Source organism: Schistocerca americana, chromosome 1 (assembly GCF_021461395.2).
Source record: "Schistocerca americana isolate TAMUIC-IGC-003095 chromosome 1, iqSchAmer2.1, whole genome shotgun sequence".
Lineage (NCBI taxonomy): Eukaryota > Metazoa > Arthropoda > Insecta > Orthoptera > Acrididae > Schistocerca > Schistocerca americana.
In genome coordinates this window covers 689,356,148-689,380,436 of record NC_060119.1, presented here as the reverse complement: position 1 = coordinate 689,380,436, position 24,289 = coordinate 689,356,148, and the positions used below count along the sequence as shown (strand labels likewise).

General features: G+C 44.3%; 1 protein-coding gene across 4 annotated transcripts in view; it reads right to left on the bottom strand.

Annotated features, from left to right (window-relative positions):
* The window catches only part of LOC124609172, a 754,237-nt gene extending 730,203 nt beyond the window's left edge, over positions 1 to 24,034 (bottom strand). For all 4 annotated transcript variants that reach the window (XM_047140052.1, XM_047140049.1, XM_047140053.1 and 1 more), the window contains exon 1: positions 23,931 to 24,034. The gene's annotated coding sequence lies outside the window, so the exon portion shown is untranslated. The remainder of the gene's footprint in view (positions 1 to 23,930) is intronic.
* Between the last annotated feature and the right edge of the window lie 255 nt (positions 24,035 to 24,289).

Here is a 24,289-nt window from a genome sequence, read left to right as displayed (position 1 = left end):
CTGTGTCCCTCTGTTTCCCTCGCACTGCCATTGTTTCTTTCGCTCTTTCTGTAACACAACCACTGTATTTATCACTTTCCGTCTCTTTGTCACTGCCATTGTCTTCTTTTCTCTCAGTTCTCTCAGCATACAAAAGGGCAAATATGTTCGCAAGCCAAAATTTTTTGGAAAAGTTTTAAAGATCCTGAGGAAGGTAGAATGAGGCAGCTGATACCCCACTGGAACTGCGTGATCTGTGCGTAGAAACCTGGTGCCCCATACCCCCTGGAACCTACCAAGAAATTGTCGAATCCATGCAAGGCAGAAATGCTGCTGTTTTGCGTTCCAAAGGTGGACCAACATACTATTAGACATGTGGTCATAATGTTTTGGCTCATCAGTGCATGTTCCAACAGATTTAAGTTGTGAAGTTTAAGTTTTGTGATTTCACTGCGTAAATAGTAACGTTGAATATAATAATTGCTGTAGACCTGTACTAGTAGAATATGTTCTGACTGTTGAATGTACCAGGGGCTTATTACAGAAAGCGCTCATCTTTTTACCTGCTCCGCTGCTAGCAGCATACTGTGTATAGCGAGCACGGTCACAAGAGTTCGTATCAGCACTGCACAGTAACAAATAGTGAACGTGGTCATACTTATAAATCGTATTTTGTATACTGATGGACATTAAAATTGCTACATAATGAAAGAGGCTTGTAACAAACGTCAAACGGGCAGGAAGTGCGCTACATGCTTGAGTATGAAAATAACTGACATTTCAGCGGAAACACACAACTTAGGTTTGATTAACTCCATCCGCATTCTCTACATAAAAAAACATTTACACAGAGCAATTCTCAACCAGAAATCGTACATGTCGGACTTTGACCGCGGCAGTATCGTAGTGTGTCGTGAATACAGTTCATCGATCCGCAATACTGCTGCTCGCTGTGGTCAAGACCCCGCTATGTCATTGGATACAGAATAGATGCATTCAGATGGGCCATATTCAATACCATGGCAAATCTCACTGGTGCAACGCGACTAGCGCCCGAAAGAACAGACATGTTGTTTGCACGTACTCGCAGGACCGTCCAGCCACCTCACATTCCTTGAGTCAGGAAACTGGTTTTCTTAAGGCATCAAAAGTATCCACACGGATAGTGTGACGATGTCTGGTGTTCCAACACCACTGGCCAGACAAGTACGGCCTCTGCATGCAGCATGACGATAGATTCATCCGGGTGAGGAGGCTCTCAGAAGAACGAACGTTGCCGGATTGAATTCGTCATCGGCGCCCAGCACCGGGCGTCATGGTATATGGTGCCATTCGGTGCAGATCGCCATAACCTCTGGTATTCATAGTCGGTAATCTGGACAGCAGGCGTTGCGTTTCTGACATGTTACAGACAGCAGTTGCGACCTATCCTCAAAGTCTCTGTGACGTATTCTGTTAACAAGCTAATGCAAGATCGCATGTTGCTCATGCTGTGCTGACCTACTTCGATACAGAGTGTTCCAGAGCTGCAGTGGTCAACGTGTTCTGAGATCCCTCATCAAGGGAAAACATCAATCTGGTATATTCTTTCTAGTATTTTTTAACGCGAATTTCGTCATCCGCTATCCTTTTTTGGCGTTTCAGCTTTTATGATCAGCGATGTATACTGTGAACCTTAATTGACCCACGTAAGATTTTTTAGACGTCTTGCAACTTTAAAATATTAGCATGGCCTGAGGAGCGCCTTAAAACTAACTGACAAATCCCCTCCGTGTTGGAGGAATGAAATCATCAACGAAGAAAACAGAAACATCATCTGTGCTACTCAGAGGAACGAGCACATGGCCGTCGTTTTACAACTATAGATGAGATTAAAAACTCTTCACTGAGAGAACTGAAAGCTATTCCAAAGATCTGGTTCTAGGATTGTCTCGGAAACTGAAAAAAGCGCTGGCGTAGGTGTATAATATGTGATGGGGACTATTTTTTAGGGGCTAACATCGATGTAGACAAGTAAATAAAATGTTTTTTTTTTCAAGGAAAATTCCCCTTACTTTTTGGACACATCTCATATTTCTCTGTGTTGTCTCACGAAATTTATATTTGTAAACTGGCATTTCACAATCACCATTGTATATAACACACTTCATCAGTTACGCTAGTTCTGTTGAACAGGGTGGGGAAGCAATTTAGCCGTCGCTTGTCGTGGAGAGATCTCAGGAGATCACAGGATGGAGAAATCTCAATCTCAGTCTGAGTCCCGGAATGGGGCTCTAAACACCACCGCTCCTAAATGTGGTTCCCGTGAGATATCCCCTGTTGTCATTCTACTCGTCAATGAAATGAATGTGTGGGTAAAATTACTGTAAGTAATGGATTTATATTTAAGTAAATGTCAACATCGGAGCGCCTGGAAGGTACAGCTCATCGCTCTACAAGTAAGACAAAATGTGCAAGATCATTTAAAATATTCAAAATGGTGCAGACTGTTCAGCGAAATGCGTCACGAAGTCGAAGGGTTGGGGGTTGTTTGGGAAAGGAGACCAGACAGCGAGGTCATCGGTCTCATCGGATTAGGGAAGGATGGGGGAGGATGTCGGCCGTGCCCTTTCAAAGGAACCATCCCGGAATTTGCCTGGAGCGATTTAGGGAAATCTCGGAAAACCTAAATCAGGATGGCCGGACGCGGGACTGAACCGTCGTCCTCCCGAATGCTAGTCATAGGGGAATCAGTACAGCGCCTCACACCGAGGAGAAGATACAAGGGGCGACCAAAAAGGCCCCGTTTGAGGGCGTTGTTGAAGCGCATATGCAACCCAGCGCGACTCTGATGCAAGCAAACAGGCACCGAAATGTCGGTAAGGGGTTAGTGTGGCCTTCGAATGAAAATAATCGAAAGCCTCTTATACGTGCCATACGGAAACCTACGCGTCACACTAGTGTTGTAAGTCAGATGGATAAACCTTGTGAAAAGTGGAAAACGAAGAAAATGTGGTCCGAAGAGGGTCATATCTTTCTGTTCCTACGACTCGATGCTTTCTCTTGTTGGCTAGGCTGGCGGCAAGTATGGCAGTGGGGTCGCTTCCATTCTCCAGAAACGACAGCCACTTCATACTAAGCTATTTCGTGTGGGTCGCTGTCTGGAAGACGCATGTGGCGGGAAATACACTAAACTTGGCCAAAGGACGATGTGTACAACTTCTTTCCTGGCCAGCACATTGACATGACGTGACGTCCGTGCCGGCCGTTGTGGCCGAGCGGTTCAAGGCGCTTCAGTCTGGAACCTCGCGACCGCTACGGTCGCAGGTTCGAATCTTGCCTCGAGCATGGATGTGTGTGATGACCTTAGGTTAGCTAGGTTTAAGTAGTTCTAAGCTCTAGGGGACTGATGACCTCAGATGTTAAGTACCATAGTGCTCAGAGCCATTTGAACCATTTGTGACGTCCGTGGAACATGAGTGTGTGTTGTTGGTCGGCGAATTGTTCCTCTACGTCCCTCCTCAGTCAGAGGTTCCGTGGCGCCCCGTGAAGCCGTCCTCGTGTTCGCAGCCAGAATCAAAAAAAATGGTTCAAATGGCTCTGAGCACTATGGGACTTAACATCGATGGTCATCAGTCCCCTAGAACTTAGAACTACTTAAACCTAACTAACCTAAGGACAGCACACAACACCCAGTCATCACGAGGCGGAGTAAATCCCTGACCACGCCGGGAATCGAACCCGGGAACCCGGGCGTGGAAAGCGAGAATGCTACCGCACGACCACGAGCTGCGGGCACAGCCAGAATCATATACTTTTAGCGATGCACGGAAAAGCTACAGGAAGTATCGACATACTGCTCCGCTGATGTACACGGAAACGTTTATTGCTGACGCGGTTAAATCTTCTGTACTGTTACACTATAAAAACGACTGTGAATAAGCCTTGCTTTCACCTGTGACATAGGTTTCAAATTGCCACTACTTCTATGCCACTAATAAATGCCCTGTATTCATCGAACTAATTTCAGAAAGATCCCGAAATTCGGTCTCTGACTGAAAAACGTACACCACTAACAATTAATGGTTCAAATGGTTCTAAGCACTATGGGACTTAACAAAAAGAATGGTTCAAATGGCTCTGAGCACTATGCGACTTAACTTCTGAGGTCATCAGTCGCCTAGAACTTTGAACTAATTAAACCTAACTAACCTAAGGACATCACACACATCCATGCCCGAGGCAGGATTCGAACCTGCGACCGCAGCGGTCGCCCGGCTCCAGACTGTAGCGCCTAGAACCGAACGGCCACTCCGGCCGGCGGGACTTAACAGCTGAGGTCATCAGTCCTCTTAACTTAGAACTATTTAAGCCTAACTAACCTACGGACATCACACACATCCATGCCCGAGGCAGGATTCGAACCTGCGACAGTAGCAGCCGCGTGGTTCCGGACTGAAGCGCCTAGAACTGCTTGGCCACCGTGGCCGGCACTAACAATTAATACACCACTTACAGTTGACTCCTTAAAACTTTCTCATATAATTTTTACAAAGACAAAAAAGAATACAGTTTGAAGTAGGTAGGTCAAAAGGTAAAAAAAAAACACCACACTTCAAATTTCCATGGATCAAATGGAATTTATTGATTTCAATAAGACCTCCTTAACTACGCCACGTCCATTAAACACCACTCCTAGCTCAAGAAAGGGCAACACTCGTCTACATAATTGGGACGTGAGTAATTGGAATTATATTCCTCCACACAGCAAGCCACACTCAGCATTGAAGAAAATAACTTTATGGGTCATGAAAGGTCACTCACTCGCGACGTGACACAGGTAGTGTCCAAAAACATCACATCCGACCCACTAGGCCCTCGACTTGCTTCCTACACAAGTGAGGGCTGCCAACCGAAGTCCTCATTTTCCGAGCTCCACACAACACCCCGAAATGCTTCAACTTTCGGGTTTCTCAACGAGTCAACCTCCAGAACAGAGTGTAGACACTTCTACTGGCAGCCGCGCATAGTGGCCGCGCGGTTTGAGGCACTGTGTTACGGACTGCGCTGCCTCTCCCGCCGGAGGTTCGAGTTTTCCCTCGGGCACATGTGTGTGTGTGTGTGTGTGTGTGTGTGTGTGTGTGTGTGTGTGTGTTCTTAGTATAAGTTAGTTTAAATAGTGTGTAAGTCTAGAGACCGATGACCTCAGCAGTTTGGTCCCATAGTAATTCACACGCATTTCAACATTTTTTTTGAACTTCTACTGGTCATATCCTGTTCCCACTAATAGCATTTATGTGTAAATTGATGTTTCATGAAAGGACTTTCAGAAGTTGTTTCCAACTGCTGGAAAATTATCTGCCATAAGGGAAAACTAGGCCCTGAACACAACCCAGTTGGAAGGATTATGGAAAGGCCGACTCGTCACCTCCAGGCTGGATAAATTCTCCCTTCCTTTGGACACTGGAAAGCAGCTCTGGCGTCCACGCTAGCCGAGGATGCTGACGGACAGAACCAGGAACGATAAATCACACACATCCGAGCTCTCACAGATTCTATGCCATGAAGTTCATTACTGTGAATGATGCCCTTGCGGAGTTCACATCATTTATCTTGTAGTCAGAGATAATTTACAATGGTGTCATCTCAATTATTTGTAACACATCTCATCTGTGCTATAAGGATCATTTCGCTCACACATATCACGCAATTTTCACAAACGTTAATGTAGAGAGAGAGGCAATTATTACAGCAGTTTCTTGTAAACTTTGTTGATGCTAGCAAACAGTTGAAGAGAGAGAGTATCAGTGGTTGTTACAGTGAAATCCCGCTTTCGATTTCCGGCCTGGTCGGACATTTTCTTTACTCTGGGACTGGATGTTCGTGTTATCCTAATCATTTCATCCCATCATCATCGACGCGCAAGTCACCGAAGTGCCATAAAATACAAAGACTTGCACCAGGCAGCTGGACTACCCCAGACGAGGTCACCCGGCCAATAAAGCCATAGAGTCATTTCATTTCGGTGAAGCACTGTGAGAAATGCTCTTCCATAAATTTGATTGGACGGGATACCGGACCATGTCGGCATAATGGCAAAGAACGCGCTGATCAGTGAGCAATTACTTGCACCCACTGTGATTGCTATCGACTACTTGCCGTTAGGGCAAAAGGAGACAGGTCATCATTATGTAATGAGTATATGAACTTGAAAGGAAGTTAGTATTGGCATATCTAACAACATACTCTCCATGGTTTCCCAATTCTGCTCTTAAGCAGAATGAAAGACAAAACAGAAATGACACCAGGTGTTCCCAGAGGAAATGTTGTAGGCACTCTGATGTTCCTCATCTAAATAAACGGTTTTGGAGAAAACCTGAGTAGCCCTCTTAGATTTGCTTACAGATGGTGCTGTCATTTGCTATTTAGTAAATAGATATTCTCCACTACTCTTGTCCGTCCTCTTCTGGAACACTGCTGCGTGTATGGAATAGTACCAGATAGATTTTACGGAGGACATTGGAAAAGTTCAAGGAAGTGTAACTCATTTTGTATTATCGTGATATAGGGGAGAGACTGTCACAGATGATAAGCAAGTTGAGATAGAAACATTAAAACAAAAGCTTTTTCGTTCCACCGAGATCTTTTCACGAAATTTGAATCACCAACTTTCTCCTCTGAATGCGGAAATATTTTGTTGGCACCAACTTGCATTGCGAAAAACGATCATCTTAATAAAATAAGGGAAATTACAGCATTCACGGAGGTGTTTAAGTGCAAGCTTATCCCGGGCGCTATTCGAGAATGGAACGATAGAGAAATAGTTTACAAGTGGTTCGATGGACCCTCTGCCAACGCGTAGATGTACGTGTAGATCGTTAATTGATTAAGAGCACAGTTTATGGGACGTAACAAGACAGGTAAGCTATCACAGCTAATATCCGCTCCACGTTGCTATTATTGCGCAACTGACGATGACATACTGCCTATTTTATTGGAATGTCTAAAATAGTAAAGTCTTTCGGAGAAAATGCTATACAGGCAACTGAAAAATTGTTGATTACTTCTCACTCCAATTAGTTCTAAGTCCTTTGAACTGCCAGTAAAAGATACCTGTAATGTTACTTTAAGTTTATACTTCATTGATTAGTTTATAGGTAAGCTTAACTTTAAATGATAGCCTGTGCAATGCCTTTATCTGCATGAAAACAAAGCGCACAACTATTGATTTTAAAAATTTTACTGTGTTCATTCCTTACGTTTAAGGGAGTGGTTCTGTGAGAGTAAAATTGAGATATATACATCACATATGCTTAAATATCTCATGAAAATACCATCTCCAAGTTGTAATAATTTCCCACAATAAGACAGAAATTGCTTCATTATTCACATGACAACAGTATCTGGTGTAGGGCCTGCACATTATTATTGTTATTATTGTTAGCGCCAGTGGTGCGACATAAAGCATGTGTGGCCTAAAGTCTTGCAGTTACCGCTAGTTCAGAAGTTACTGCTAGTTTAGAAGCAAGGAGGCCAGTAGTCAAGTGGTTTACAAACAATAGGCCAAGGTATTGCGACAACATTTTGACTGGTTTTAAATTAATTTTTAGCTCAAGTAAATATCGCTAGGGAGAGAAGTGATGCAGAGAAAGTATGTTTTGTAACAAGTGTCTACCCTCAATGTGGACGGTTAGCTTTTATTTCAGAGAAGGAGTTCTAGGTAGGACTCCTGACGCACTGAGAATTGTTTCATCATTCGGTAAATGAAGGTTGTTAGAAATAAGCAGTGGTAATTGTTACATTGACTCATTAGTTCGAGATTTCATATAATAATTTTAGAAATGAAAGTATTCGAAGAAATTTATTTTCGTTTTAAAATTTAGTTAGGCGTTAATGTTGAGAACGTGGGAAGGGGAGGTGGGGTACTATCTAACATCTGCTTACACTCAGGAGTAATAGCCTCAGAAAGGTTGGGAACGAATGGTGTAAATCATCCACAATTTAACTTACCAGCACGCTTCTGATATTTGTACTTTGTTGTATGAGTCATTGTTTTACCCGTTAGCAAAAAGACAGAGGAACACAGAAAGAGTACGTGAATCATCAGTGGCGCTAAAGTTGTCGGAGGGCTTCGCCAGAGCGCGGGAGGACGAGAGCAGTGAGTGAGCACAGAGCAGGCGGGCCCTGTTCTCAGAGGCCGCAGCACGCATGCGGGCAGGCAGCGCCGGTACCCCGGGTCAGAGGGCTCGCCGCCGCGGGGAGATAAGCTTTGGCGCGCTGGCCGGGACCCGCGAGCCCTGTGCCCGCCGCCAAACTTACTGTGCGGCCGACGAGGCCGAGTGGCGACCGTGCTTGCAAGCGGATTCGAATGTTATGAGACACGGGCTATGGTGTCACTAGAGTATGACCGATTCTGTAGGAGTCCAATTTTGTGACAGGCGAAAAAATGAGTAAACATACACTACTGGCCATTAAAATTGCTACACCAAGAAGAAATGCAAATGATAAACGCGTATTCATTGAACAAATTTATTATACTAGAACTGACATGTGATTACATTTTCACGCAATTTGGGTGCATAGATCATGAGAAATCAGTACCCAGAACAACCACCTCTGGCCGTAATAACGGCCTTGATACGCCTGGGCATTCAGTCAAACTGAGCTTGGATGGCGTGTACAGGTACAGCTGCCCATGCAGCTTCAACACGATACCACAGTTCATCAAGAGTAGCGACTGGCGTATTGTGATGAGCCAGTTGCTCGCCCACCAGACGCTTTCAATTGGTGAGAGATCTGGAGAATGCGCTGGCCAGGCAGCAGTCGAACATTTTCTGTATCCAGAAAGGCCCGTACAGGGTCTGCAACATGCGGTCGTGCATTATCCTGCTGAAATGTAGGGTTTCGAAGGGATCGAATGAAGGGTAAAGCCACGGCTCGTAACACATCTGAAATGTAACGTCCACTGTTCAAAGTGCCGTCAGTGCGAACAAGAGGTGACCGAGACCTGTAACCAATGGCACCCCATACCATCACGCCGGGTGATACGCCAGTATGGCGATGACGAATACACGCTCCCAATGTGCGTTCACCGCGATGTCGCCAAACACGGATGCGACCATCACGATGCTGTAAATAGAACCTGGATTCATCCGAAAAAATGACGTTTAGCCATTCGTGCACCCAGCTTCGCCGCTGAGTACACCATCGCAGGCGCTCCTGTCTGTGTTGCAGCGTCAAGGGTAAACGCAGCTATGGTCTCCGAGCTGATAGTCCGTGCTGCTGCAAACGTCGTCAGTGATACGAGGCCGTTGGGATCCAGCACGGCGTTCCGTATCACCCTCCTGAACCCACCGATTCCATATTCTGCTAACAGTCATTTGATCTCGACCAACGCGAGCAACAATGTCGTGATACGATAAACCGGAATCGCGATAGGCTACAATCCGACCTTTATCAAAGTCGGAAACGTGATGGTACGCGTTTCTCCTCCTTACACGAGGCATCACAACAACGTTTCAGCAGGCAACGCCGGTCAGCTGCTGTTTGTGTATGAGAAATCGGTTGGAAACTTTCGTCACGTCAGCACGTTGTAGGTGTCGCCACCGGCGCCAGCCTTGTGTGAATGCTATGAAAACCTAATCATTGGCGTATCACAGCATCTTCTTCCTGTCGGTTAAATTTCGCGTCTGTAGCACGTCATCTTCGTGGTGTAGCAACTTCAACGGCCAGTAGTGTATAAGAAAAGGAAAAGGTAGAGAGAATGAAGCAGGAGGCTGAAGAAGAAATGCACTGGTAAGCAAAACTTAAGGACAAAAGAAACTTTCGTATTATATGTCAGTGCCATGGAACGTAGCACGATGAAAGTTGCACAGTGCGTAAAAATAACTGGTTCAGCATAGTACAGAATGTAACTGAAAGAAAGGCGGAATTAGACGATCAGAAATGACTCTTTTATTCACAGACGACTGAAGTCACCGCGATTTATGAAGGCCCTCTGGACATCACAAATAGCAGGATACGGTCCTTAATAGGGTGCCATCACCATGGTCGACAGTCCATGACTTGCAACGTGCTCCACTGCTGACCACGAGGCTGGTAAGGAATTCTTGTGGTCGGGCGTTCCATTCCTCAACCATCGAGCTTGTCAAGTGCTGGATGATCATCAGTGCACGTGGACGTGACGCAATACGTCTCCCCCACGCATCTCACATGTGCTCAGTGTGACTTAAGAGGCGAACCCATTTGCCGAGTATCGTCTCCTTTCAAGAGCTGCTCCACCTGCTCTGTTTCATGCGGCCGCGCACTGTCATCCATAAAAATGAAGTCAGGTCCAAAAGCACCCCTGAAACACGCACATGGGGAAGCAGTGTCACAACGACGTTGAGTGCTGAGTGTACCGTGTTCATAGGCTAGCAGGTCGGTACAGTTATGCAACACTGTGCATCCCCACAGCACAGCACCTCCATCACGGAAAACGATAATGTTCGCCAATGCTGCACGTACCCGCATATGGCGAGAGGTGGGAACACTGATGCAGCAAGGGTCAATGTCGAATATGATAGTTTTGGTGCTCCATGTCCTATGGTGTGGTGCGGGGTAATAGTGCATGGACGTACTGAACTCCAAATCTTTGAATGCGGTACACTCGCAGCCAACGTTATTGCGACACTGTACTCCTTTGCCACTTCCTCCTTTGCAGGGGTGCAGTCGGCCCTGAATTCTTTTTACAGATGACAACACGCAACACGTCGAATGGTGCAGCTGGAAGATCTCTTGGAACGAGAGAACATTCGGCGAGTGGGCTAGCCTGTCGTTTCCGCCGTATTAAATCCAGTCGAGCACGTGTGAGACGCGTTCGGGAGATGTATTGCAGCACCTCCACATCCACTAACGAGCATCCAGCACTTGTCAAGCGCTCTGGCAGAGGAATGGAACGCCCTGACGTATGAACCATTACCAATCTTGCGATCGGTATGAGAGCACATTGTGTGCCGATCTTCGGCACGATTGTGTTCCGGCCGCGAGTGTTAAGGTCGATATTGGCCTCGCCAGAGATACTGGGGCGCCGAGTTGGCGGCGAGTAGCCCTCTGGCGGCGAGGAGGTGAGGATTGGAGAGTACCGAGCGAGAAGGAGAGAACGGCAGAGTGTTGGGGTCCGGATGGTCCGAATTGTGCATTAATAATTTTGGCACTCTGTGGTAGTGAACTGATGGTGAAACCGAGACGCTTGGGAATTCAACGCTGCTGTGGAACGATAAGACGTGGGCTCTGCAATTGTGTGGACGCAATTTACGACGAGCTGTGGCCGATGTCGTTTGTGGGTGTTTTGCCACGGCAGATAAACAAGACAGCGTGGACCCAACCTGAACACGCTGTGCTGTAGCATGTTCGCCCACAATGAGGATGTCATAGTATTGGAGAAGAAAGCAGTGGAATACGGTACGTGTATTGACCTTCAGTGACTTATGTGGTGTTAGTTTACTTAACTGTGTGGAGAATGAGCAGTAACTGTCACTTTTCAACGAAGTTTATCTTTATGTAAAAGTGTGGCCAATGCCGGATGGGCGTTGTCATAAAGTTATTATATTTCTTATTTGTGAACATAATTTCCTGTTATCAGGATTACTCATTGGACAGATTTGAAATTGTCAATTCTGCACCGTAGTTCAGCGGGTTATAAATACTGGAATTTGACAAATATGCTAACTGTGAGTTTTGGATATGTTTTTATATCTGCGTGTTAAATGAAAGTGAATTTTGAAGCCTGTAAGGTACCTTCTACCGTTACGTTTCTGTAAATTTTTGTTTGGAAATGATCTAGTTTGCTATTGTTATTGGTTGAGAATTTATTTCCAGATTAATCAAAGGGACAGTTATTTAACCAGCCTTTCTATGAAGTGTTTTAAGACTTGTTTTTCAGTGATTATTAATAAATTACGTAAATCAGTAATGTTGTGTAAGTAGTTATTGAAGACACCCATCTCCGTTAGCCAATCAACCATGGCCAGTTGTAAATGGGCATTGATGTAACATTAGGGGACTAGAGGCTATTTGTTAAGTTGTGGCAACGCTAATCCTGTTGTTTGTTGTTCTTGTTGAAGTGTCTAGTCGCCCCTAAATTAAATACTAATTCCAAACAGTTGCGAAGCATTCACTACCGTCTGTGGTGATCACACCCTATTAAGGATCGTGTCCCACCTTTTCTAATGTCCAGCGGACCATCATAAACCGCGATGACTTCAGTGTAATTATTGTCGTTGAATAACGTTCGTCTCATTGCGTATTTCTTTCACTTACCTTCTGTACTATAATGTAGCAGTCCTTTCTAGGTATGGTCCACGTTTTCTACAAGCTCCGTTACTTGGCTGTGACACATGATACGAAAGTTAGTTTTGTCCTTACGCTTTGCACGCTAGCAGCGGAAGAAGCAGCGGAAGAAGGGTATGGATTGGCAACCACTAAAACGGGAAGAAGGACGACATCTACGAAAAAGAATCACGAGGGGATCTGAATTGGAGTCTGTGGAGCAGCAGTTCCACGAGACCTGCTTTTCCGTACTAGATAATCGTCTCTTCTTCTTCCTCGCCTGTAGCTATACAGTTCACTGTGATTCTTGACTTCTTTAACAATTCTCCACCAGTCATCACGATCCAGCACTCGTGCTTTCCATCCCATACTTCCCATTTTCCATCTGTCCATCTAATTCTCTGTTGACTAGTGCCCTTTGACTCATAAATTCCCATCAAATGTCCTCTTAACTACTTCCGCACCATTCATCTGTACCATTTGCCATCCCCACGTCGTTCGGGTAACACCACTGTCCAAACAGGTGGATCTTTATACACAATGGTCAGCTTATGGTAGTATCTGCTCTTACTATTTCACAGATTGAGCTGACGATTCTTCGAAGCACCTTCCTCTCAAAGCCATCTAGCACTCCAGTATCTTGGTTAACTTACTGGTTTCCTAGGCATGTGTAAGTACTTGTCTCAGGAATGTTTCGTAAATGGTTAATTTGATGAAACAAGTTACGAGCTTTCAAGAAAACTGATTTTTAAGTGCAAAATAGACTCTGTTGGATGATAGTAATCTCTAGTTTCATAAGAGATGTCCTGGGTGATATTCGAATGCAGATATTTAAACTGATCAACTCTTTCAGAAGTGTAATTGCCTAAAGTTATTGAGGGTGGTATGTTTGTTTCCCAACAGCGAAGTATTTTGTTCTCTGCTGACTGATATTCAGTCCCATAATCCTACTGGTCTGCTCAACTGTGATGACTGTTTCTTCCTTTGCCTTAAGAGCTCTGCTAGACTGGGTCACTACTGTTATTTCAAGTGAGCCATCACAATGGATGTTGTTTGTTAAAACAAGGATAAATGAATCGCTTAATTTATGCAAGCAATGCGACTGTGAACGGTGTGTCGTTCTATGTTTTGATCTGAACCGTACAAAAAACAAGTACTGAATTGTGCGTATTTTACTTCATTATGAAGTCATGATTATCTTCGTAGCCGAATAAGCAGGTTAAGCAGCTGTGAGGATTAAATAAAAGTGGGATCAGCCTAAGGAAGAGGAGGGGGCCGGGGATGAGGGAGGGGGGGTTGGAAATTCGAAGTTTACCCTGGGCTCAAATGGCTCTGAGCACTATGGGACTTAACATCTGAGTCATCAGTCTTACCCAGGGCACGAGCTACCCTACTTACAACAGGGGACACCGCTGTGTAAGCTTTCTCCGCATCACTTCCGGCGAGGTTAATGGCAGGTTTTATGCTCAGTGACCGAAACACACTAAAGTTCCACTCTGCGCTAATATGCGAAATCAGACTGGACCTCAAGGTCACTACTTTATCACCCTCAGTTATCTGAGCAGCTCATTTACCCATCCATTCCACTCCAGTGTGGAGAGTTTTCGTTTGACAGAACTTCCATGCAGGCAATAAAACACATGGCAGAAAAAGCGCTTTTTCTGGCTGTCTGGACGAGCTATCTGCTTTACTCTTCAACTTGCGTCAGATAAATTTCATTCAACACTACTCTTGACATATTTTCAGTATGATGCCAGACAAGTCACAACCCACGCTTGGTAGTATGATACATGAAGATTTACAGTTATTTTCACTGAAACCCCTATGAATGTTGGTCTTTGCACTTATCATTGTAACACCAGTATGTCACCTATAAGTTAGCAGAGTGGGTAGCGACGGAAGGAGGAGGAACGCCGGAAAGTTAGAGATTAGCGTCCTTTCGACGTCAGATCACTTGAGACTGAGTGCTAGCTCAAGCAACTGAGGGAGGAAATCGTCTGTTGTCTAGACGACGAACTCGGGGATTCTAACCCATTGTTTTCCTAATATGGGTACAGTATCCTGTCCACCATGACACTTCACTCAATGAATGAACACCGAGCGAGGTGATAAAACATTGAACACTTATTCAGTAGGAGTTGAACTCAAAAATAACCTCTCGTCTCCTTAAGTCACTCCAAGTGGAGCAGCAAAACGTCACAATGGTTCCTCAGGAAAGACTATTGTCTTCGGGTTCCAGTCCCGGTCAGGCACAAATTTTCATTGACGTCATTCCATTATACAGCTGATGGTTGTCCACAATCGCAACTGTGAATACATTTTATATATAGACTATTGTAACTTCACTTGATTCTGACAAACCCGCCGTCCATAATGTCTAACTTTCTGTATAAAAGTAAAACAGTAATGCCAAAGACAATAACGAAAAACAGAAAGACAGTGCGGTTTTTATTTCTTCTTTTATTGAATTTTTTGTGAAGTGTAACGTGTACTGCCTAGTTTGTTTCTGAAGCATTCCACACACTCTACAGATACGACCCTTGATTAATTTGATGGACGGCCTATACTAATTCGAGTATTGCTAAATAAATCTGTACTCGTACCAATCTGCGGCTCTTCATAGTCCCTGCCATACATGTAGTCTCTCTTGTAGATGGTTCAAATGGCTCTGAGCACTATGGAACTTAACTTCTGAGGTCATCGCTCCCCTAGAACTTAGAACTACTTAAACCTAACTAACCTAAGGACATCACACACATGCATGCCCGAGACAGGATTCGAAACTGCGACCGTAGCGGTCTCGCGGTTCCAGACTGTAGCGCCTAGAACCGCTCGGCCACCCCGGCCGGCTCTCTCGTAGATAATTTTAACTCTTGCGTTTAACACTTTTTCTATCGCTATTATTTCACTGTAGTTGCTACCAGGAGACAAACTTTTCTTTGTAATTGTGAAACTAATACAACAGTAATAACAAGCAAAACATAGATTCCATATGAGAACTGTAATAAGACAAGAATATTTTCTCTTTGTAACGTGCGAACATTTATCTAAGCAGAGAGTGTGGTGGCCTGTTGCATTGTATAACTGTAAAAAGAAAGGAGGACAAAATTCTCGCAGCTCCCAGGAACGGAGATCGCAGTTGTCAGGTTTCGGGGAAGATATTCGATATGAGAGCTCTTCCTGTCTACTGTTACAGGACAGCCAGCAGACTCGGAGTCACAGTGGCTACCCATTCATGTCACGGCGGCGGTCAAACCCGGGTCCGCAGACTTAGCGCAAAATCTTTCATCTTTCTTCCGTTAGTGTTATTGTGCTTTTTAGTGACGAATATAAAAAGAAAAACGAAGGAAGGTTTTACACCCGCCATAAGAGACGCAGCACGGATAACTCCGGGGGAAGGAATCAGCCACAGCCCTTTTGAAGATACAATCCGAGTATTTCCGTACGGTGATTCAGAGGAACGACAGCAGACATAGAACTCATAGAACTAGGTGGTAGCCAATGGATACCAACCCAGCACCATCCATAAACGAGTCCATTGCTTTAAATACGGCGCCACGTAAAATATGTTGCCCCATCCCAGTCAAGATAGCACCTGTGATAATAATTCCCCATCCTTCTTCTGCAGGTCATCCGTTAATCCTTTTATGTTCCTTTCAGGTTTTGGCGTGAATCTTAAGTCCCAATAATCTATCAAGTCGTTATCTACCCGAGGACATAAGCAACTCAGCTTTCATGTTTCAGCTTACAGTGAATATGTTGATGTAAGTCAGAGGATTCCAGATGTTCTACGTCGCAAATTTTTCTTTATCTCGTTGCTTAGGCCATTAACGCACAAACGGAACGGTATTCACGGCACACAGCCTCTGCTAGTTTAGAAATATGAATACCTGTTTTACCCACACCAACAAAAGTTTTGTATCATCCGCTAATTTCGAAAATCATGGCACTCAAAACAAAAACTGGCTCAGACGCATTCGTATATATTCATTAGCAATACGCCCAGAATCTCTTACCGAAAGAGGTGGCGCAGTGGCTAGCACACTGGACTCACATTCGGGAGGACGACGGTTCAATCCCGCGTCCGGCCTTCCTGATTTAGGTTTTCCGTGATTTCCCTAAATCACTCCAGGCAAATGCTGGGATGGTTCCTTTGAAATGGCACGGTCTTACTTCCCCGTCATTCCCTAATCCGATGAGATCGATGACCTCGCTGTCTGGTCTCCTCCCCCAAACAACCCAACCCCAACCCAGAAGCTTCAAATAAAAAATAAGCATTTGTGTAATGACAAAATCGTCTGTTTCCCATTGGGGTTTTTTCTCAGCACTCCTGAGAAAAGTCAATACGTGGCGCAACGTCCCCTTGCTCGTACACAGGCTTGAATCCGTCGTGGCACACCATCGATGACGTCATCGTCCCATTCTTCAATGGCGATTCTGCGTAAGTCGCGCAAAGTACGTGGTAGTTGTTGACGCCCAAAAAAAGCTCGTTTCAATCAATAGCACACATGCTCGATTGGGTTCATGTCCGAGGAACAGCTACGCTACTCTATTCTGCTGATTCTAGCATGCTGAAGGAACGAGTTCACGACGATCACGCGAATTATGATCCAGCAAGATGAAACTGTCACCAAAATGTTGGCAGAATCTCATCTGTGTACCGTAAAGTAGTAAGACTGCCTTCAACAACTACGAGAGGTGTACGGTGGTCCCATGTGATGCTATCCCGGCACATCGCTCCACGACCAGCATTTTGTTGCACATGTGGGACACAGCGTCGTAGGCGTTCGATATTACCGGGTTGTCGCCAGGCACTTTGTGATTATTAGGGTACAAACACACCCGAGTTGCGTCCGTAAACAACACCCGATGCCAATCCTGGGGCGTCCATTCTGCACGATTTCTTGCCCATCTGTAACAGAGTTCATGGTGCTGTGTGCGGTGTGGTGCTCGCCATGGTCGTTGAGAACGGAGATTCGCATCACTCAGTCGTCTCCCAACAGTTTCATGATGATACAGACATGTATAAAAACTCCGAATTCAGTTCTGGAGCACTCAGCCCACGGTTCATTTGGGTGAAAAGTCGTAGTTACCGATCATTGTGTGCACCTGTCAACGGCCTGTGCGACATAAATCCTCAACACTACCTGTCTATTGGAACCTATTTCATGTCCACATCATTTTGGCTCCGTTGCTCACATCGACCAACTTCACTGGTTGACAAGCCTTCTGCGCTTAACGTGATAATGCAGTCATTGGTAGCTATTGTCCTTCGTGGAATGAGGGGTAATTACTCTACTATTGCACAGTCCCTAACGCGTCCCTAGTGGTACTTTACTTTCAACTGAAATGCTGCAATCAATTCGAGTGTGGCGTTACACCTATAGCTAACGCTTATGGTAAAAGTGCGTACGTTCACAAACATCTTGGGAGTCACTCCCTTCCGGTCGGTACAGGAACAGTCACAGTACAAAGACGAACGCACGACATATCGAGGTGATGAAAAGCGTTTGTTGATGTGTGTAGTTTGTAGCTTTCACTGCAACACACTGTCATAAAATCGCACATCACTGAAGAAAACAAACACCATCAACTCAGTTTTCCGTAACCGCTTCATACTTCTTCAAGGCCGTGCGTGATATCTTCACCTACATTTGTCAAGAGATGGCCTCTATATCGACAAAAGATTAACTAAACAGGCGCCCTCAAGGTCACACATAGCCACTGAGTTCATAATCTGCAACGTCAGCAGTACAAGTGTCACTGCCAAAATATGCGCAGCATTACAATATGCAACATGTCTCCACTATGCTACGTTGAACTTCTATTGAGTCTACAACATAGGTTTATGATTGTTTTGGAAGTAGGTGACGGTGATGCACCCGTCTCATATTATGATATAACTGTTATTTGAAGTAACTTATTTCCGCATATGACTGTAAGCGAAGCGAGTACGCTGACGATGTGTGCAAGACGAACACGAATCCCAGCAACATAATTTTCTGAATATTTTGGTACAAAGGACCCGTGGACTCTGGTGCTTCGTCAGAGACTAATAATGTCATTCTAATTTATTCGGTTTGTTATTCCAGTTACCTACGTTTCTGTGAAAATATTTTCGCATCAATGAACAAACAATCACCATGACACGCATACATACGGTTTCTCAAAGATGCCTGCGTGCGGATGCAGAAATACTGCAATGGGGCTACTGTCACAGTGAGAGGAGCTCAGAATATCGCCTCTGCACCACTCCTCCAGTGTTTTCAGTGAACATATACACGAGGTGCATATCGGCCAACTCTCATCAGTAAACCTATCCATACTGCTGTATACTGCTTTTAACGTATAGCTAACACTGCTGGAAAAACAAACCTGAAACGGAACAGAGCAGTACTGAATGCAAGCTCAAAGAAGAGTAATGTGGGCACAACTGTTGTCGACAGCAAATACCGCGCCTGAATGGAAAAAGGTTTTTTTTGTTTGTTTTTTTTTTTTCTCAGAAAAGATACTCAGCGCATACATACTCAGCGAATACCATCAATGTTTGCACAATCGTGGAAATATTTTCATTACAATGCAGTTACAAAGATAAACGAAATGTAAGCGATTACTCTATAACGGGTCACTAGACACCATTGGTCCCTTACTGCAAAATATTCAAAAAAATCCTTGAACAATCTCTGAAATGTTGTCGGTGGAATTCGTGTTCACCTTGTATATATGATTTTGTTCATGAAAATATATGCTTATATTTCTCTCTCTCCCTCCCCCTCCTCCTCCCTCTCTCTCTCTCTCTCTCTCTCTCTCTCTCTCTCTCTCTCTCTCTCTCTCTCTCTCTTTCTGTGTGTGTGTGTGTGTGCGCGTGCATGCATGAGAAGGAGTGAGAGAGAGAAAGAGAGAGAGAGAGAGAGAGAGACGGACGGGAAGAGTGGGACTTCAGAGCATGTTTTAGACTACTCAACTTCAGAGAGTAATAAAATCGTCTGAATACATGCGTCTCTACATTTGACATCCGGACAACCTCTTCACTTCCGTTGACACTCCAGTTTAGATTATGCAAGTCATGTCATTGTCTACTCAGTGCTGTTGAGGGCAGTTAACGACGCCTGAATGTGACACGTCACCCAACCCGCCCTCTTTACTTTCTCGCTTGTCACTCCGGCCATCCGACATTCAAATAGACTGCCGTGTGTTAAGCCGAGCAATCCATTCTGAAATGTGTATCACTATAACGGCATTGTAGATAACCAAATATGAATCGTGTAAGCGAAGTTCTTGCGCGACAGAAAAGAATGGATGCCGTTCACCTTGATATCTGTATCCATTACTTAAAAATCTACATCTACAGCTACATGATTAGATAATTTACAATTTAGTGCCTGGAAGAGGGTTCATCGAATCATGTTCAAGCTGCCTCTCTACCGTTTCACTTTCGAACAGCACGCGGGAAAAACGAACACACAGCGTGAGCTCTGATTCTCTTATTTTATTATGAAGTTCTTTCATCCCTAAGTAGGCGGGCACCAACAAAATGTTTTCACACTCTGAGGAGAAAGTTGGTGATCGAAATTTTATGAGAACGTCCTGCCGCAACGAAAAACGCCTTTGTTTTGTGACCGCCTTTCCAACTCGCCTATCATATGCGTGACACTCTCTCCACTATTTCGTCATAATACAAAACGAGCTGCCCTTCTTTGACTTCCGTCAGTGCTAACCCACACAGCACAGCAGTACTCCAGAAAATGAGGAAGAAAATCATCAACTTAAGGAAAGTAACGGACCGTTGCCTTCTACTTTCTTTCTTTACTCTTCTATTGCCGATTTAAGGCCGATACGGCTCATCTGCAGACGATTAGGCTATTTACAGTGTTGAAACACACGCTCCACATATAAACCAGCCCCAAAAGTAAAATGCTTCCTATTCACGTTGCCAATTAATGAGTATCTGAAGATCTTGAAACTGATGGTTGGAGGATAGACAAATAAAATGGAAACTGACTGGTTGTGGTGTTCTTCAAGGTGTATTGCCTCGAATAGCCAAAGAAGTTCAAAGTGGAAAGATAAAGAAAAAGAAAGATAACGACGTAAAAAAAATTTCACACAGTAGACTGGTCTGTGCATAAAAACACATGGCCTATTAAGTGCTCTTCGTATTTCTGAAAGACTTCGTTCTTTCAATCAAGAGATCGTGACTATAACAAAGGTATGCTACAACGTGTCCATTTCAAAACTACGACTGGCGCCTGATTTTGCCTAATGCAAATCGCGTTGCTGCATAACCTTTTCCTGCAAAAAGGTTCCAAACAGTTATATATTAACATCGTAGTAAAGTATTAATTCTAACAGCACTTACTAAGTCCAAAAAGACGAGCTTTAGGAAGTGTTGTATTCAGAATGTCTCCCATGAAATGACCGTACGGCAGCATTTGTGTAACAGACATAGCTGAACGTGCCATACTTTTGCAAACGGAAAACCTATTTATCTAAAAACAGTGTCTGCGCTGTATGGAATACTGTAGAGAAATGCCCATCAGGGCAGTGCAGTGTGACACATTGTCTTTCAGACAGTGCCAGGATGGTAACAGCATTGGTACACAAGGCTACATACTCCTTCGTACAATGATCAGCACTAACAGTGGAAGCTGATATCTTATCTAACTTTGATCCTCTAGATCGCGACTAACTCTCCGACGATATGAAAGACCTTTGAGCTCTGCGGAACATTCGCTGAAAGCAAAATATACCTACAGTGGCATGTTTGTTAAAAAAGCGTTTTCTCCTATGAAAATACTTTCACATAGCGATAACAGATTAACAATAGTGGTAACGTTTATGTAATTAGTTTGAAATATTGCGCTGTGAAATAGAAAATTACTCTAGACCCTCTGAGGGACAAGAGAAAATCGTAAAAACTGGCGTTTGTGAAGGAACTTCAAGTGGCAGAATCAGCTGCAAGAGGTAAGCTCTGCTTACGTATCAGCTAGGTGATTGAAGAATCGCTCTATCCCGCAATGCTGGAGGGGCTACGTGAAAAATAGTGTTCGTACTAATAACTACTTTGAATAAACTGGAACCGTTCGTCCAATGACATGAGGGCTGGAGACTGACAATGCCAGTTGAGAAAATCCTCTGGTACACTCTATGAAGTTTGTTACGAATAAATAATAAGCATAACAGATGATTAAATGGAATTCCTATTAAGACGTAGTTTCTTCAGTCTGAGGCAAATTTGAGTGAGTTATACGACTGTGTGCTTAATTAAGTAATAGGTGTCTTCAGTCGTTGCTTAATACAATGATTTCATGTTAACCATTAATTTATCCATATTAACGGTTGTTGCGCTCCTTGGTTGTGGATCAAATTACTTGGAGCAATATAGCAACCAGACAATTTTTATACAACTTTATTTATATAGGGACACGTTTCGTTCGGGCTTAACGTGGCGTAATGCATTTATTTTCCATTAGTAGTACAATTTTGTGGACTGCATTTTGAACGCGGTAGCTGCTTTTTGTTCCGTAGCTTACACCTCCTCGTTTCTTATTTACATGCACAACACACGCACTTTTAACATCGCTGGTGCAATTTATTATTTGCGAAAAGCCTCTTGGCATTAATAAAATTATATAAAAAGTTACCAGTTGTTGTAGTTGTTCAAATAATATATGAGAAACGCTAAATGTGACAGTCAGTGCTGTAGCAACTGGTTATTTTCGTTTATCTTGCTGGGCGACTGTCACTCATAAGGAAATCAGGATTTAGAAGTATGTAGAAAATATTGTTTGCAGAAACTCCCCGGCCCCTCCTTACGGCTAATTACGGCTTGACATTAGTATTAGTCTAAGCGTTCGACGTGCTTTCATTGACGGTTCCGTACTCTGAAGGCGATCTAAACACGAAACTTGATGTGCAGGAGAATAAACAAATTATAAAAACTGAAGTAACTGTAAACAACATCTTCCGAGACTGTTCAATTCTTCTTCTGTAGAAACAGCGTGCATTACGGCTGCGTCTTCTACAATTTCGATGCCCCTAGTCTTGGCGACTAAAATGCAAATTCCGCTCCAGGTGGCGGTTTAGTGAACTCATAGGAAATGGTCGAACGGGGTTTTGAAAGCCACACATTCCGAATAAGAGGGTACTGTGTTAAACAGTGAAACAGCATGATCGAAGTTAACATTCTTAGTAGTTTTAATACAGCGCAGTCGTACTATACGTTATCGTCGAGTTAAAATATCTTTGTCGTTTTTTGAAACAAATATTTGAAAGCTACTCGCTATGTACAGGCTGTTTTAATGTTTATAATGAATTGTATAATTTATTGCGATCCATAGTTTCCGCTAGATATTTGCTTCTACATAAACGAGGATATGATTTAATGGTTAGGAAAAGAGGGAAAGAGGAGAAGTGGTGATGAATAAATCAGGTTTAAGACAGAACTAAGTATTTTGCATGTTTTAGTACGCTTGAAAAGCTAGATTTACTGTAAGGATGTTACAGATAAGATTGTAATTAATTTTTGTGTTAAGAACGCCCAAACCGAAACCAACCATTTTTTGGCACTTATGATGGTAGATATAACACTGAAATCGCAAGCAAAGCTCAAATTAGTCACCTATCTAACAAGAAACCGACCAGCTAGAGTGCATCTACATACTGCACCTCGCCATTAAGCAAACTGTTAAACAGTTGTGATCTAGATAAACAAGGGCAGTCAGATGGAAATGAGACAGATAGAAAAAAAAGTAAGTACACTGCTTATTAGTTCAAAAATAATCGTCATCGCCGTAACTGACAATACATTTACCCCACTGTGAAACAAGACGGTCCAAGCCCTCACAGGAAAATGTTTGCTGTTGTCTAGGGACCGATGATTTTACCCTAGTGAGTACCCTTTCATCCGAAACAAACCGACGGCCACGAATGTCTTTCTTCAGGGCTCCAACTACTATGAAATCGAATAGGCAGAGATCGGGACTGTGTGAAGGACCTGCAAGGGCTTCCCAGCGAAACTTCTACAAAGTAATCGAAACAACCACGGCAACATATAGGCCTGCCCACGTGTTCGATTTTCTCCCGACGAAGAGGTGTACGCCTAGGTACAGCCATGCTTTCGTTGACAGTGGCAAATATTTTTCCTTGAAAGCACTGACCGTCTTGTCTCGCAGTGGGATAAATATATTAACAGTTATAACGATTACTTTTGAAATAATAAACCATTTTTTTTTCAATCTGTCCCGTTTCCATTTGATTACCGTTACAGTTAACTCATTTCTTCGTCAAGTAACTCGGGTGTGAGAATGGAAGTAATGAAAACATCGTTTTCACGTTTTACTCGGCACTCGTGACTTCTACAATAGCGTAATTTCAGTTTTACAGCACTGCTGAGAGTACGCTATATGCATTGTTTACAGCGCTGATGACGTCCGTACAAGAGTTCAAAACGTTAGAGGTCGCTGTATGCCCCTGCTCGCTTCGACGCCAGCACTACAACACACTGACGCTTCTCGTTGTACTTTCGAGTGTTGTCAGTGTACAGAGACGGTCAATACGTAGTTTTACGACGTCAGAAGTACTGCACGCTGTCGTTTGTTGCTGGGGAGGAGACTGGCGGGAAGGGTGCGGAATGGCAGCCGCAGCAACAGGTGTGTGCGAGTTACCTGCTGGACTGTGAGCGCGGCATCGGCTTTGACGGCGGCGAAGCCCCAGGCGGTGGAGGCGTCCCCGCGCTGCAGCAGCAGGCTCAGCAGCTGCTGCGGCTGGCCCGCCATGGCCGCTACTGGCGCGAGGCGCGCCGGCCACAGCCGCGGCGGAGCAGGCGGTCCCCCCCACGGGCCGCCGCCGCCGCTGCACAGGTACGCACCGCCAGATAAACGGCACCCGCCCCCCACCGCACATTACGGTCACTCCTGCCGCCTGGTCCAGCAACGGCCGGTACAGCGGAGCAACGGCAGCTCTGTTTCGGTCCACTGCGCTTTACTTGCCCCTTCACACTCATGCTCATAAACTAAGGATAATG